Raw genomic sequence first — 14,521 nt, forward strand, 5'->3', positions numbered from 1 at the left:
TAGCATGTTGCAGTTTGATAGACAGGTCTCTGAGGGATGCCTTACGTGTCAGCATCAGTGAAAATGACTTCTAAGGTTGGCTTACACCCCCGCGCGAGCGTGGAATCCAAATCACCCCAAGAGTTACGCATCCGCTTGCCCCACGCCTCGCTGCTGGGTAATGTATTCCGTTGCCTCTGGCGAAAAAAAAAGCAAGATCCTCCATTGCATACTGATGTCATGTGGAAGAAGCCATAATTGGGACTGGTCACATGTTAAAGGAACTGTAAGCTGCCTTTTGCTGTCTGTGTAGATAAAGTTCATCTCTCTTGATCTATACCTATAGACATCACGTACTCTGAGTACATGCAGGGTTTGGAGACCCAGCCATTCAAACACATATTTCACAACAAAAGAAGGAAAATGCAAATAGACTGGAGGCTCCCAGGTCTGTCTTTTCCAGAATCCAATTGTAGTGGCAGGAGATTTTTATTTGGGTCCATCACTACTTTGGTTTATCAGTAATAATTAATGACTTGTGTAATTGCATTCCACACTTTAGTCAAGGATAGAGATTTCAAATCCACAGTTCTAGCAAGAAAGCATTCACAAATCATCTGCCCTTTCTTTTCCTTTTTACAGGGAGAGACAGACAGGGAAAGAGATATTTTTTTCTTCAGGTGCACGTAAAGCTTTAAAGCTTGGCTTCCAAGAGGAGTCTTTGGGACTGAGCTTCCCAAGTTTCATGCCTTATTTCCTCCTCCCAGGAATGCACTCTAAATAATTTGAGCCCCAGGTATTTTAGATCCTCATGTGAAGCCCACTGAACAGACAGGAAGATTTCCAACAGCTCATCTGTTTCAACTTATACCCCTAAGAGCACTCCTGCCCTTGCTTCCTGCTTGTAAAAGCTGGAGGAGTTATTAGGACTGCTGGGTGTAGCTAGGGGCTCTGGATGATCTGCCACTGATTTCTGTGGACTCAGATCATTGCTCTTTGACTCAGTTTCCCTGCCTGTAAATGGAACCTCTAATAAGGGTATAGTCTCTCCAAGCGATGGAAGAGATGCTGGGCATCTGAGATGCGTGCTGCTACCTGATAATATTGTAATTGCTGGGAGCAAGACTAGAACTGAATCTGCAGATATGAAATAAGGCTGTAATTTCTGATTTCACTGTTGCTCCACTTCCTGGTAGGGAAATGGATCTGGGTTTGGACCCACCACATTAAGTCTTTTCAACCTTCGGTCTGGGTAGCTGCAAAGATGAACAGAAGATTTTTATGCCTAACCTTTTAAACTCAGGTTGATATACTTCACAGTAATATATAAATAAACTGCCTTCTTCGGAGCTCTCTATTCCTGACATATAAGCCATTTCTCATGTAGCAGATTTAATTTTGCAGGCCATGCACATTTGTTACATGATGATGAAGATGCAAGGAAGCATGTCTTTATCATAGAAAGCCACCAACAACAGAAATTCCTAGAAAAGTCCATCATTGCTGCTGTTTTACAGTAGGAGCCTGAGACAATTCTAGTGTGGACTTAGTCATATATGACATTAGGCATTGCTTTACTAGCAAACATTATAATTCTTAATCAATGCTGTATTTCCTGGCAACTCTTGAGTAATAGTCTTGTGGATATCAAATCTTAAGTACATAAAACTCAATTATGATCTTGCAGAACACAGAGGCTGCTCAAATCCAGTGCACACTGTGAACTCACAATCTCCTATTTACTTAAAGTGCATAGAAAGCACTTGACCTCTTCTCAGTGGAAACACATCCATGTGGAAACACTCAACAATAGAGGCCTTCCTTAGTTTTCTTAGGAATCATGTTTCGACATTTTTATCTCCTCTAATTAAGGTCAGTGGTCATATACTTCCACTTTTTTCTTCACCCCACTCTTCCACCAAAATTGCAGGCACTTATACAGCTCCAGTTACCCTGTATGCAACATACTGGGCCCAGTTTGTGCATATGCCGTTCCAGGGGATGGAACACAGTCATGGAGATCTGGGGCTTCACTCAACCAAATGCTCTGTCTCAGCTTTTGTGTTCATGTGCTCCTGTACCACAATGAGCAGCAGAGTCTAATAGTCAGAAGAAAACAGGAGGCAGGGGTTAGGATTGCTGAAAATGTAATTCTACTAAAAGAATATTTACTGATCCACAGCGCATGTTTCCACCCAGTGGGGAACGTGCAAGGGATTTCAGAGGGAGGATAGCAGAGAGTGAATCTCATCTCCATTTGCAACACTGTAAGTGCTAATTGCAGGCAGGAAGGAAGGGGCTAACTGGTAGATGCCTAAGAGAAAGCCTGCGGAATATGGCACAAGGACTCATTTTATCATTGTTCAAGCAACCCAAGAGCACTTCACAACCCAGCATCCCTGGAAAGATTGACTTCAGTGCTGTTGTGCTTTGACTCAAGCCCTGGCTGCATCTTCATGAAAACCCTCATCACATTCAGTGGGGCACCTCTGAGAAATGCTAATGCCCCAGCCAAGGCTCTTGTGCCAGGATAGCTACAGACACCTTGCAGCCTACCACCCAGGCTGAACACATCCCACTGAGTGAGGGTCATGTGGAGCCTAGAAATATCATTAGAAAGCCCCAACAGCTTTTCAGAGCAGTATGCATCCTGTTTAGTAGTGATCTCCTTTCTACTAAAAAGATTATTTGTTTTTATTATTTTTGAGTAGGCAGTGGCTATGAATGGTAAACAACAAAAAGGAGAGGTTTGTGAAATAAAATTGTCTTGGTAGAAGTCACCTTACATATGTAAAACCAAAATTGGGCCAGGCAGCTGCAGACCTTGGTATTTATTTAGGCTTATAGGTGACGCATTGCACTCTTTCCCTTTCAACTGACCTGTTCTCATTTCTCACACACAGCAGAAAACCATTTCCAGAAAAGAGCCAACACTGTCCTTTTATTTCATTTGGGGAAAAAAAAAATCAAACCAAAAAAACCAAAAACCAAAGCCAGAACAAAACTAACAGAGTTGTGCCCTACATGAGGTTGTCTTGACCCTTTTCAAAGGCAGGTCTCTGAGACGCATCCTCAGCACCTCCATCAGCAACATTCTCCCAGCCTAAGTCCTTGGCTTGCGCTGAGCTCAGCCTTGGGTGCAGGATCAGGCTACCTGTTTTCTGTGGAGAATAATTCCAAAACACGATTCCCCCACCCACACCCCATGCTGGTTTTGCAAGTGTTTGGAAATGTCTGTTTGTTTCTAAGGGCAGAGTGAAGAAGCCTGTGCTTTTGTGGGGCACCATGGGTTCCAGACCCCAGCAGCATGGGGACTGTGTCGGTCCTTTCCTGGGACTAGAGATGCATGTGAGAGTGATCTGACAACCTGGAGAGATGGATTTGTCTCATGTAAAAGTAGAAAGTTATTAGCTCCCAAAGTGTTCTCTTGGTAGTGGCAGGTAATGGGCCAGCCTGGGCCAGCACAAAGTTTTGTGTTATCACTCACGGGGGAATAGTACATTGAAAATCAAGGGTGTTCAGCATGAAAGAGCTCAGTCATTTATGCCACAAGGAAGACTGTTTAATTAAATATTGAACCCTTTCATATATGTGTGCCAGGCTCTGAATCACACTCCCTTTCCTTACAACCAGAGGATATTCCCACATCTTCAAAGATTTTTACAAATTCAGCTAGTTTAGAGTTTTGTTTCCCCTGGAACTGAGACTAAGCTACTTTGGAGCTGGAAATCAGCGACTCTTGAAAATCATTCTGCTGGCAGAATAGACCAGGAAGAGACAAAAATACAGTATCCCAGAAGTGAACTACAGGGTGACATTTTGGTAGCAGACAAATAATATCATTACTTAGCACCTGATATGCAGGAAAGCTGCGTTGCATATCTTCCATTTAGCTCTGTAATTGACCATTGCATTTCAGTTACTCCTTGTCATCTCTGCAGCACTTTCCTGACTCCTTTTTGAGGAAACCTTCATATTCCTGCCAAAATGTAGTCACTGGAGACTGCTTAGACATCTTCAGCGCCCCCCTCTCCCTGCCCCCCCTCGCTTTGGATTTAAACTCGTCTCTTTTGCAATCATGCTGTGAGTTTTCTTCATTGCTGGGATATGTGTTAGCTCATTCAATTGCATTTAATTTTGCATCAATTTGCACATTCTCGTCCTGGGCTGAATCCGTCAAGATTTTCTCATGACACATTTTGCCTCTGCTGTTCCCATGACACATGTTCCTTCTGCTGTGGCAAGATCTACTTTGTGGATTCATCTTTTTGGAGAAAAGTGAGGCTGTTTTTCCCAAGTTCAGGTTCTCGCCGCTTGGATTTTGTGTGCCTTCCCAAATTTGTATTCATGTCAGTTTAGACATGTTTGTCTCCAGTTCCTTAGGGATGAAACTTGAAATCCTTTTTCACTTGAATCTCTTAGTTGGCTTAAGCAAAAGGTTGTGGTTTGTGTCGTGTCATGTGGGTCGCTATTGGGTGTTTTATACTTTCTTTGAGACTGTTTCTACATTCACTAGGCTAAATTTTAAATACCATTCAAAGACAGGTCATGTATGTGCAGCACCCTTTTCAAAGACAACCTTTGGGCGAGTCACTTGACCTCTGTGTGCCTCAATTCCTTGCGTATAATAGAATAAAATAATATTAATGCCAGTCTGACTTTCTTCAGATACTGTGAGGATCAGCGCATGAACAGAGATGATATTCTTTGGTATTACAGTAAGAGAGGTCACAGGAGCTAGAGATAGAAAAATAAAGGAGAAGCTAGTTAATGCTTTCTCAGCTGCTAAGGATTAGTGTTCATTTTAAAATCTCTGGCTCTTGACGAACTGGGAGAGTTACTAACATGTACTTTAAAAAAAAAAACAAACAAACAAACAAAAACCAAACCCAAACCAGCAGCCCAGCTGAAACGAAGGTGTTAGCAAGTCTAACAGCACAGCATAGCATACCTGTCTCTGTCTCGGTGGAAAATCAAAGGCACATTTCCAGCTGTGCTGTGAGCACTATTTGGTCATTGAACAAAGCAACTGGCACCTCGTATCCAACCTACCGAATGATCACAGCCTGATTCAGGTGCACAAACAAGTGCAAAAATGAGCTCCATGCACAGAACTCATTGTTATTCAATCAAGCCTTTAATTGTAAATGTTTTAAGCAAGGAATTGCCCTGTTTTATGAAAGTGCACTCAGCGTTACTCCACCACGGACATCTGTCATTCAGCAGGCGCCACCCAATAAAAGTACTTAAAATGTTCTGTTCCTCAATTAAAATTTAAAACAGAGCTGTTTAGGGGCTTTTACGAGGTGATTGCTATTTACATGACAGATTTCCACACTGGTGGAGCACGAAGCAGGATTTCAGTTTCTGATCAGAAACGACAGCTCCTCAAAATAGTAAAGCTTGAATTGCTTTAATTTCTTTCTTTTTGTTTAAGTTCAGGAATAGTAAAAATCCATAAAGGAGAAAGAAATCCATATGTCAAAGAGAAGCTCAAAACTAGAAAGGGTTGTTGCTGATCATGCACACTTTATGCCATGAAAGGAGCCAGATCTCTTTGGCCCTGGGCTTAGAGGTTGAAGGAACATGAGAACCAGACAAACTTCTGGAGTTTGTGTCAGCACCTGCTAGCCTCTTCTTCCAAACTTCATCTGGCAAAAGCCAGGAAAAAGCCTGCTCTGCTGTGGTCTGAAAGATCCTCTTATAGAAAGGAAAGAAACTATTGCTAGGCAAAATCTCCCATTTTCCCCTGATGAAACACTGCATGAGTGCACACGGATATCTCATCTCCTGCTCTGCCTTACTGTGACAAACAAAGACCTTTCTTTTTAACTCCTGCTACTCAAGCAGGAGTGGACCTTACACTGAAAACAAGTACTTTGGCGAAAAAAAAAAAGCCCTCTACTTCTCTTTGTTCCTGAGCCTCAGAAACTCATCTTCACTGGCAACATCCAACCTTAAATCCACTTTTGCTGATTAACAATGACTTTTGGGACCACATTACATTACCATCAAGCCATTGTGTTACTCTTCATCACTAGTCTCCAGCAGTGTGGGCAAGCAGGAGTTGGATAGAGCCCATGGGGCTGCACCCAGGAAAGCGAGGGTGGGTGGGTTTGCCCCACTCTTCATAGCTACATCCCACCCCGCACATCCCTGCAGCTGCATTCGGGTGCTTGTGGCTCCACGGCAATGCCACATCATGTAATGACCCTCATAGCCATCCAAACTGGGGTCCCACATCACATTGGCTGGCCCTGGAAAATGCAGCCTTCTCTTAGGAGCTTCAAGTATCCTGTGTTCATCTTGCAGGGCCTCACCAAAGAAACGATACTGCCTGCACAGAGGGAAAAATAAGTTCTGGTACTAAGCCCCGAGCTGGTGAGTCTCAGCTGAGCTGCGTTGTTACAGTCTTCCAGGAGAAATGTTAATTTCTTTTTAAAATTAAGGAGAGGAAAAGCAAATGACAACTAAACCCAAGAACAGGTAAAGAACTAGCTGCAGGATTTTGCACAACAGGTACTCAGTGGAGCCTTTCTGCCTTGAACCACACTGCTCAGAAAATGCTAGGAAATCTTATATTAGTCCTCAACTGAGTCTGTTGTGTGGGTTTTTTTTCCTCTGCAGTAGCAGTGTGAGTTAAGGATGAGGGATTAGCCCTATCCACGATATGCCCACTGTCAGTTCAAGTCAGATTCTTCATGTTATTTATATGTACCCTTTTGTAAGCGTATCGATTACACAAGTGAGTTCTCAAGTGCTCAGGCACTCAATACAGCCACACAATGGAGGAAAGTGTTCAGGTTAACATGGATTTACACGTGTGCTGAACATACCAGGGGACAAGAATAAATGGTGACATGCACAATTCAAAGCCATGTCTTAAGAGCTTTCTATTTTCTTGCAAGGCAGTGCGTCATGCTATTAAAAGTAACACCTGCATTTTAATTTCCAACATGTGGCAACCACAGTCTGTCAGAGTTATTCCTACCCATGGCAGAATTGCCATCTTCAGGCCACTTTTGAACACACCAGATTATTCCACAACAATCCAAAATCCAGTGCAAGCTCCTCCCTTCCCTCTGTTCGTTTTACCCTTTGCATTATGAATGCTGTGGGTAAGGAGTGCCTGTTTCACAGGGGGCTCAGTATCACAGAAAGCTGGTTGTTGATCTCTGGATGCCTGCAGGCCAGCAATCTGTGCTACAAGTTACCCCTCTTAAAAAAAAATTAAAAAAAGACAAGTGGATAAAACTGATACAAGCATCTGTAACAAGCTAATTGGACCCTTGTGGGCAACACAGCAGATACAAAATTAAAACAAACAAAACATCTCCTTGTACAACTGCACTTTCAGGACAGTTATCACAAAGGGGTCTGTCTGGATTTTTATTTTAGTTTTGTTTTTTTTTAAAAAAGACCTAATTACGGCCAGAGCTGGAGTATCACAAGTCTGTTTTCATCTATAAAGAAAGGATATTTTGCCTCTGAACCTGAGAAATTGTTAGAAGTTGGTAATTAGTATGACTTGTTAATAGAGTTTGGCTGTGATTAAGCTGTGATTGAGTGTGAGTTTGGTTCTTGTCAATGTGAATGCCTGTAAGGTTGAGAGATGTTTAATGAGACACCTGTTGTCAGCAGCACCCGGTGGGCTTTGTCGCGCCTGATTGGAATTTGTACCACAGTGCAGGAGCGGCAGCACGCCGAAACGCAGCAGCGTGAGTGAAAGGCACAACCCCGGCTGGCAGCAGCAGGAAAGAGTCCGAGTGTCAAGGAGGGCCAGACCTGCTGGGTGCATCTGCTCAGCTTCACAGGCCTCGCCCTGGGTGGGCTTACACCCTTTGGCATGGCCAAGAGCCCACTCTAAAGGCACCAGGACAGGCTGTGTCCAACCGGTTACAGTGTTAAGTATGATGCATCATCCCCATCCACAGCTCTGTAATTATGTCTGACTTGTGGAAGGCAAAAAATGTCATCATCTTAACTTAGTCACTAAGACATTGGTCTGTGGCACAGTGTGATAGTGGGTCTTTGGGAGAAGGTCTGGGAGGTCTAAGCCTCTTCTCCCAAAAGGTCAAGCCCTTGGGTAGCTGGCAATACTGGGGTTCTTTAATATGTGACATTGATGCACAAAAGGTCTGCACGGTCCAGCCCTTGTTCTTCTTCTCCCTTGGGCATCATCCTCAAAGAAAAATATCCCACTGAGTGACCTCAGTATCTCTTGAGCTTGGGACAGAGAGAAAGTTTCATTCAGAAATGGCATAATTTGCCATGTGACTCCATGTAAGCACTCTCCATGCCAAAATTCAGACCTGATGATAATTTGGGCTGCACACGGAAAATACTGTTTTCCCCAAAATGTCTATTAAACATTTTAAAGTAACTGTTACTTAAAATATACCTGGGTTTTACATGCAAAAAGTCAAAGAAGCTGGAAGCAATCATGCTGTTCACTGTCACAGTCTTTTAATATCTGTAAAATTCTTTAGCTGGGAACAAGAGCAGAAACGTTTCTGCTCATCTAATGTCCCTCAGGAAGGAGCCATTGGATTTGTGATGAATCTGAGCAACCACTGGATGGCATTGCTCTACACGAATGTACCTGTAAACACAAGAGGCTGAGTAAGAGCAGTCTGCTGTGCCAAGGAGATTAATTCAGACCCGAGAGGCTCAGGCCACCGTGACCTTAGCAATCCTTTAAATAATATTCAGACTTCTCTTAGCTGTCTGGCTGTGAGCTCCAGGCAGAGAATTTGGTTAGAGTGAACAAAGCTGGCATCCTGAAGCAAACTTATTACTAGGCTGAGTGCATTTTTCTTTCATTTTATGTTAGATCACATATTCAGCCAGTTTTTGATGGTTTTCCTTCTCATGAGATGGGAAAAAGAATTGTGTGTAATTTATGAACACATGAAACTATCACAAGGCAAGCGCGCTCAGCCGGTAAGTGATGTCTTGAGTGAAGCCCTGAGCCTGCAGACGTGCTGGCCAGCCAGCTCAGCTCCCTGGGGCCCATGCGGTGGGAGTCGGCTAAGCCTGTTTAGATGTGCAGGCTATTCATGTGTAGTGTGAAAAGCAAAACTAAAGAAAAAAGAAAAAAAATGGGTGTCAGACATGTTCTGTTTCGATGTGGGCTCCAGAATACAGAGTTATTATCCCAAGTGTGGTGCCTCTCCATGTGACAGTGCCTTCTCAGCATGTGTTAATACAACTTTGCCTCCTGCTACATCACTTATTGATAAGAAATCAGCTGGTGGCCAAATACCTGATGTTCATATTTTCCCCTGGGGTCTGTGTTACTTTCATTAATGACACACCATGTTGCTCTAGTTCTTTTAACCATTACATCTGGCCAAGCCTATCTGAGAAATCATTGGCCCAGTTCATGTCCAAAAGAAACCCACTGATGGCTCTGGAGATACAGCAGGTTATTTAAAATTGCAGCCCCACAGAGGGTGTGTCTGAAGTGGAATACCTTATTCGTGAGGGTCAAATTTGAAGTCAGTTGACAGTCATAGCACAAGTATCTTCAAATTAGGATATCACCTATCCTATCAGGTGAGTACTTGTACATGGGCTTTTAGGTAAAGCTCTTCTGGGCAGATATTGGCTATTAGTCTTGCCCCAGCTTTGTCTGGTCTAATAAATTTAATAATCGTAGTCAATTAGACAACTCAAATTACACTGGGAGTAAAATTTGATGGTCAGTTCAAGTCCTGCAAAAGCCCCTGTCTTCCCAGTTCTCAGTTCTGTACTCAAACCCTTGTTGCATTCAACCAGCTTTTTAAAGAACTGGAGAGGTAGGATGAGTAAATTGCTTTATAAAATAAACATTACATTTCTTTTATGACCCCATTTGTCTCCTTTTTCGGGATGTACCTCCTAAACAGAGTAACAAGAGAACTGTATCCATCTTGATCTGCTCAGCAGTCCACTGGTAAATGCTTTCTATTGTCAGAAATGCTTAGGCTTGGTGGGAAATTAAGGTTTTATCAGCAGTGGGCTGTTTAGGTCCCTCTTCAGGTGGCCACCATTCTGCTACAATGAGTCCAAGAGGAGGCCAGGACAGCTGGCAGTGATTAACTGCTTAAGTCTCCTATAAGGAACTCCTCATCAAAGTTTCTTGTATCACCCATGGGGAGACCTCCACAAAGCACCACCAGCCTTAAGTGGGCTCAACTGGTTTCGGTCTCTCCATTCACTTCAGAAGAGAAGGCAGCTTGAGGCTCTGCTTGAACAAAGGTAGGATAAATCTGAATATCTGCATCTATTTAAAAGTGAAGGCGCGTACAGGCTTGAAAGAAGGGTGCTGCTTATTGTTCTTCCATTGTATAACAGGCTGTTTCTGGAAAACATTCCCTTGGAGCCAGTGTTCCTGAGGGATGGCAGAAATCCCAGGCAGGGTGCTCACTGCTGTGTTGGCTGTTCTAAGGCAAACCTGTACAGGCAACCAGCTCAGTACACCAATTTGCCCTGGATCTTTCTAGAGTCAGAGCAACCCTCTGGACTTCCAGAAAATCAGTGGCCTTGGAAACTGCAGGACAGTTCAAAACACCAGCAGGCAAAGGGAATTCAGAAAAATGAAATTCTAGACTAATTCCAACCCATTACAAAGCTCTCAGCAAAAAGATGAACTCTATCTGCTGAAGTGCCTCATTCTGTTCAGTGGCACAATGTAGTGGGGGATCTGTCACTGTCAGCGCTGCTCTTGTCTCGCTGAAAACCACCGTGCCTTTCACAACCACTAAATAAAAATTCAAGCCAGCTGTCCCACCTGCCAGAGCAGTTTCTATTCTAGGCTCTGGTGTGCCGCAGGTATTGTACTTATTGATTAGCTGTGGCTTATTGTCCCTTGACATTCTTAGGGAATATTCTCCTGGTTATAATTGCTAGAACTGATATAGGCAGAGCATTTCAAACCTGGCTGCAGCAGCCCGGGAGGGGCTGTCCCAGGCTGTGGCTACATCTCCAGGTCAGGCTATGGCAGGGTTGGTACAAAATGAAAAGGAAGATACAAAAGGAATGTTTTGAGAAGTCACCCAAGTCAGAAAAGACTGGGGGCCTCCCTGACTCTAGCTGTCAATAAGGTGTTAGATAGGGGAAGATTAACACCCTTTAGCAATGACACAGCTGTTCCATTGAAGGTGATAACATGCAATCAGGGGAGGGAAGAGTCTAGCACGGAATAATGAACAGAGCAAGTGAATATTAGCAAAAAGGAAGGTTTTAGCCCAAGAAGCTGAAAAAGCCTCTTCAATCTGATTATTTTTTGTGGATATAAGTAAGTATTAAAAAGAACCTTAGGTCTGCAAAACAAGCTGAAATATTCACTCCTGTTTTTAAAGTCAGACTGGCTCCTAGGAAGGAGAAAATAATGATAATATTGAGAATATCTGCCTCAGCAGTAAGCGTGCAGATAAACACAAATATCCTTACCCTAAAGGAAGCCTGTAGCACTGAATCTCCTCCTCTGAAAGCACACTAAGTCATAATAGGAGTAGGATTGGGAAAACAATAGATTTAATAGTGGAAAGAAAGAACCTTGTATTTTGTCCACTCTAGTCTCTCATGGTGCAAATCCAAGTAAAAGTAATGGAGATCCCATTATTCCTCAATACCTCCATACTCTTTACATTAACAATTCATTGACGCAACAATCAGAACAATTAATTTCTCCTTCTACTGCTAATGGCTAAAGGTAGAAATCAGCATTGGGATATACCTTCAGCTTTTCTGCTGATCTAACTGAACTTGTCCAATGCATTGGGAAGCCCTAGATCAGTACAACAGCAAAGATTTCCACCAGGGTCTGTAAGACATCAGAGTTAAATGTGGGAACTGGGTGATGCCAGTCAAGAGTGCATTTTCACAATCATTTTAAACAGATACGAGGCCAGGTTGCCATCATCGTTACATTCTTGCTCACCCTGCGTATGCACGGTTTTAGTTCATGGCCCATTCCATGATTAGATTTTTGGCTGGACTCAAGCAAGATGAGAGTGTCTAGGTGAGAGATGGAGCAGAAAATGGGATCGCCTCTTTAAAATGCAGCATAGACTTAAGACAGTCATGAAACATACTGTGAAGAAAACAGTTTTTATGGGCGGTGTTTGGGGGTCTCATCTAACGCCCATTCTCTGCCTTTGTGCACAGGGAAGCCAAATACTATAGCACTCACTGAGGGGGAATATTTTAGTTGATCTCTACCAAACATTTCAGAGCCCTGAATTCCTGCTGGGTAGGAGCTGAGAGCTGCTTATCTATACCAAACAGCAGCCAGGGACCCGCTCCCAGCTCCCCATCTCATTGATAGCGCGCAATCCATCAAAAAAAAAAAATATTACTGTTAGCCTCTGCAGCCCCAAAGGTGGCGGGTCCCGTTACTCCCTGCTGGACATGGGCCACTCACCCACCTCTGCTTGGACCTGCCCTCTGGGAGCATCCCTGCTCCCTCCATGTGTCCCCTGTCACTCTGAACCACTCGACAGCCACCCTGCATGAGCCATTTCTGGGAATAAAGTGAGACAGGCCATGCCACTACCTTGCAGAGAAGCGACAACAGCTACATCTGTTCACTCTCCTCGGTGCTCAGGAGCTGTGACATTGCTGTTGGTACAGCCTGAAACAGAACAAGCAGGAGCTCTGGGGAAGAGGAGAGGGTCTGGATGGAAACAATAACAACCACAGGGACACCACTGGCACCAGCAGGAGGAAAAATGTTGCTTTACCACTTCTGAGTGCAGCAGAACATATGGACAGTCTGGGACTGTTGTCAGCAGCCCAGAATGGGGTAGCTCTGTTCTGGCAAACTCCATTTTTTGCCTTTATGACCAAAGAATACTTGCATGTTGGAAGCTCTGTAGTTGCTAGGGGAAGAGCCATTAATATGTTGGTGACTGAGAAGTCAGCCAAAGCAAATGCTGAGATAAAATTACTTTTTCCCACTTCTGTTTCACTCTGAGTATGTAATCCAGTGTGTTTTCTCTGCTCAGGGTACCTCTAGCACACTGTGCTGTGCTAACTTCTTTGTCCTCTTTGATTTTATTTTTCACCTTTCCCCGCCATGACTCCAAAGAATAGTATAAATCTGACAGCGTAGAAAGACTTCTTACATGATAAATCCCTGGTTAGTGACAGAGTAAGTCTGCAGACTGTTTTTCTCCTGTAAAAAGAACTCTTTTCTAATAGCTTCAAAAGTAAGAATAGCAAATGAAATAATAGTGACGGTAACGGTGAGATTGTGCTGCTAAATGGAATCATGAGAATGGGAATACACCCACTGGAGAGAGTCCTACACAATGATCAATAATTTAGTGATGAGGCTCAAGGGTTCTACCTGGTTCCCGGCACACAAGAGATTAACGTGTTTCTCCCTGCCCAGCTCTTGGGGTAACTGTGCATAATTCATTCCAAGATAGCAATGCTTTTTTTCCCCACCTAGTTCCACCCTGCTGGAGCAGGCGCTGTCTTCCTGTGTAAGGCTCTCTCCTAAGCTTACAGCCTGTTTCTCCACGCTGGTCAGTGCCCGCACAGGTGACAAGCCCCATTCTGGAGAGATTTAATCCAAACTAGAACTAAATATTCTTATTCCAAAATAAATATGTCTGTAAATCTCCTGATTATAGAACACAGTTCTCAAAGCAATGGAGAGAATACAAGGTTAGTGCATCTTGAACACCTCTCCCTCCCTTCAGCTCAGTCCCCATCCATAAATAAAAGTGCAGCTATACAGAGAACATGAGATTTTCTTTTTTCAAAGCCCTCAGTTTTAAAGCAACTGTTCCCAATTCCCTCTAGTAATTCCCTAGACATGTCCCCTTTACCCCGCTACACAGGATTACGGCTGCAAACCATTCTTGAATGAAGTCAGTTCTGCTTTGCCTGGTTGTTTGCTCTAACCCACACCACTTACAGCTATTTTCAAAACTGGGAAACAATACAAAGCCGTATTTTGTATGATCATGCAATACCCTGCAAGCATAAGTATTCATTAAAAAAACAGTCCAGGTGCTACAACTGCCAGCTTCTGACTCCACTGTGACACAGGCACTTTTTTTTTCCACCAGAGGATTTTTTTCATCATGAGACACTGAACAAAAGTCATGAGCAGTTCCTCTGATCAAAAGAAATCTCTGCTAGAGTCTGCGGCTTGTTCACCCTGTCCCTTCATGCCAGCCACCGTTCATTTCATTGAACGTTCGCTCTGCTCTGCAGCTGGCTCTTGAGAAAGTCAGAGCAAATTCTGCACTGTACAGCAATACGTTGAGAACAAATGTGTTGTTTCTATCCATGAAAGAGAAATTTAGCTATTCCTGGGACCTGGAAACCTTTCAAACAGTGGTTAGCAATGCTGAGATCTCTTAATACTTTTCCTATACCCTCATTATGGGTTTACCTGGCCTTGTTCTGGAGCTAATCAGTGTTGTAAATAGAAATGGTATTAAATTTAAAAATACTCTGATTTTATTTAATAGATCAATTAAAGTCTGAAAAAATAATAATAACCACCAATATGTTAAAACCAGATTGAAAGCCTTCTCAA

The 14,521-nt window shown here is 43.3% G+C and overlaps 1 long non-coding RNA gene across 1 annotated transcript in view; it reads right to left on the reverse strand.

Moving 5' to 3' along the window:
* Positions 1 to 2,733: 2,733 nt before the first annotated feature.
* Positions 2,734 to 14,521, reverse strand: part of LOC128853357 (uncharacterized) — a 44,839-nt gene continuing 33,051 nt past the window's right edge. The window contains exons 4-5 of the long non-coding RNA XR_008451849.1: positions 11,279 to 11,336; positions 2,734 to 4,716 (exon numbers count right to left, since the gene is read on the reverse strand). This is a non-coding gene — a long non-coding RNA (uncharacterized LOC128853357). The remainder of the gene's footprint in view (positions 4,717 to 11,278; positions 11,337 to 14,521) is intronic.

Source organism: Cuculus canorus, chromosome 12 (genome assembly GCF_017976375.1).
Source record: "Cuculus canorus isolate bCucCan1 chromosome 12, bCucCan1.pri, whole genome shotgun sequence".
Taxonomy (NCBI): Eukaryota; Metazoa; Chordata; class Aves; order Cuculiformes; family Cuculidae; genus Cuculus; species Cuculus canorus.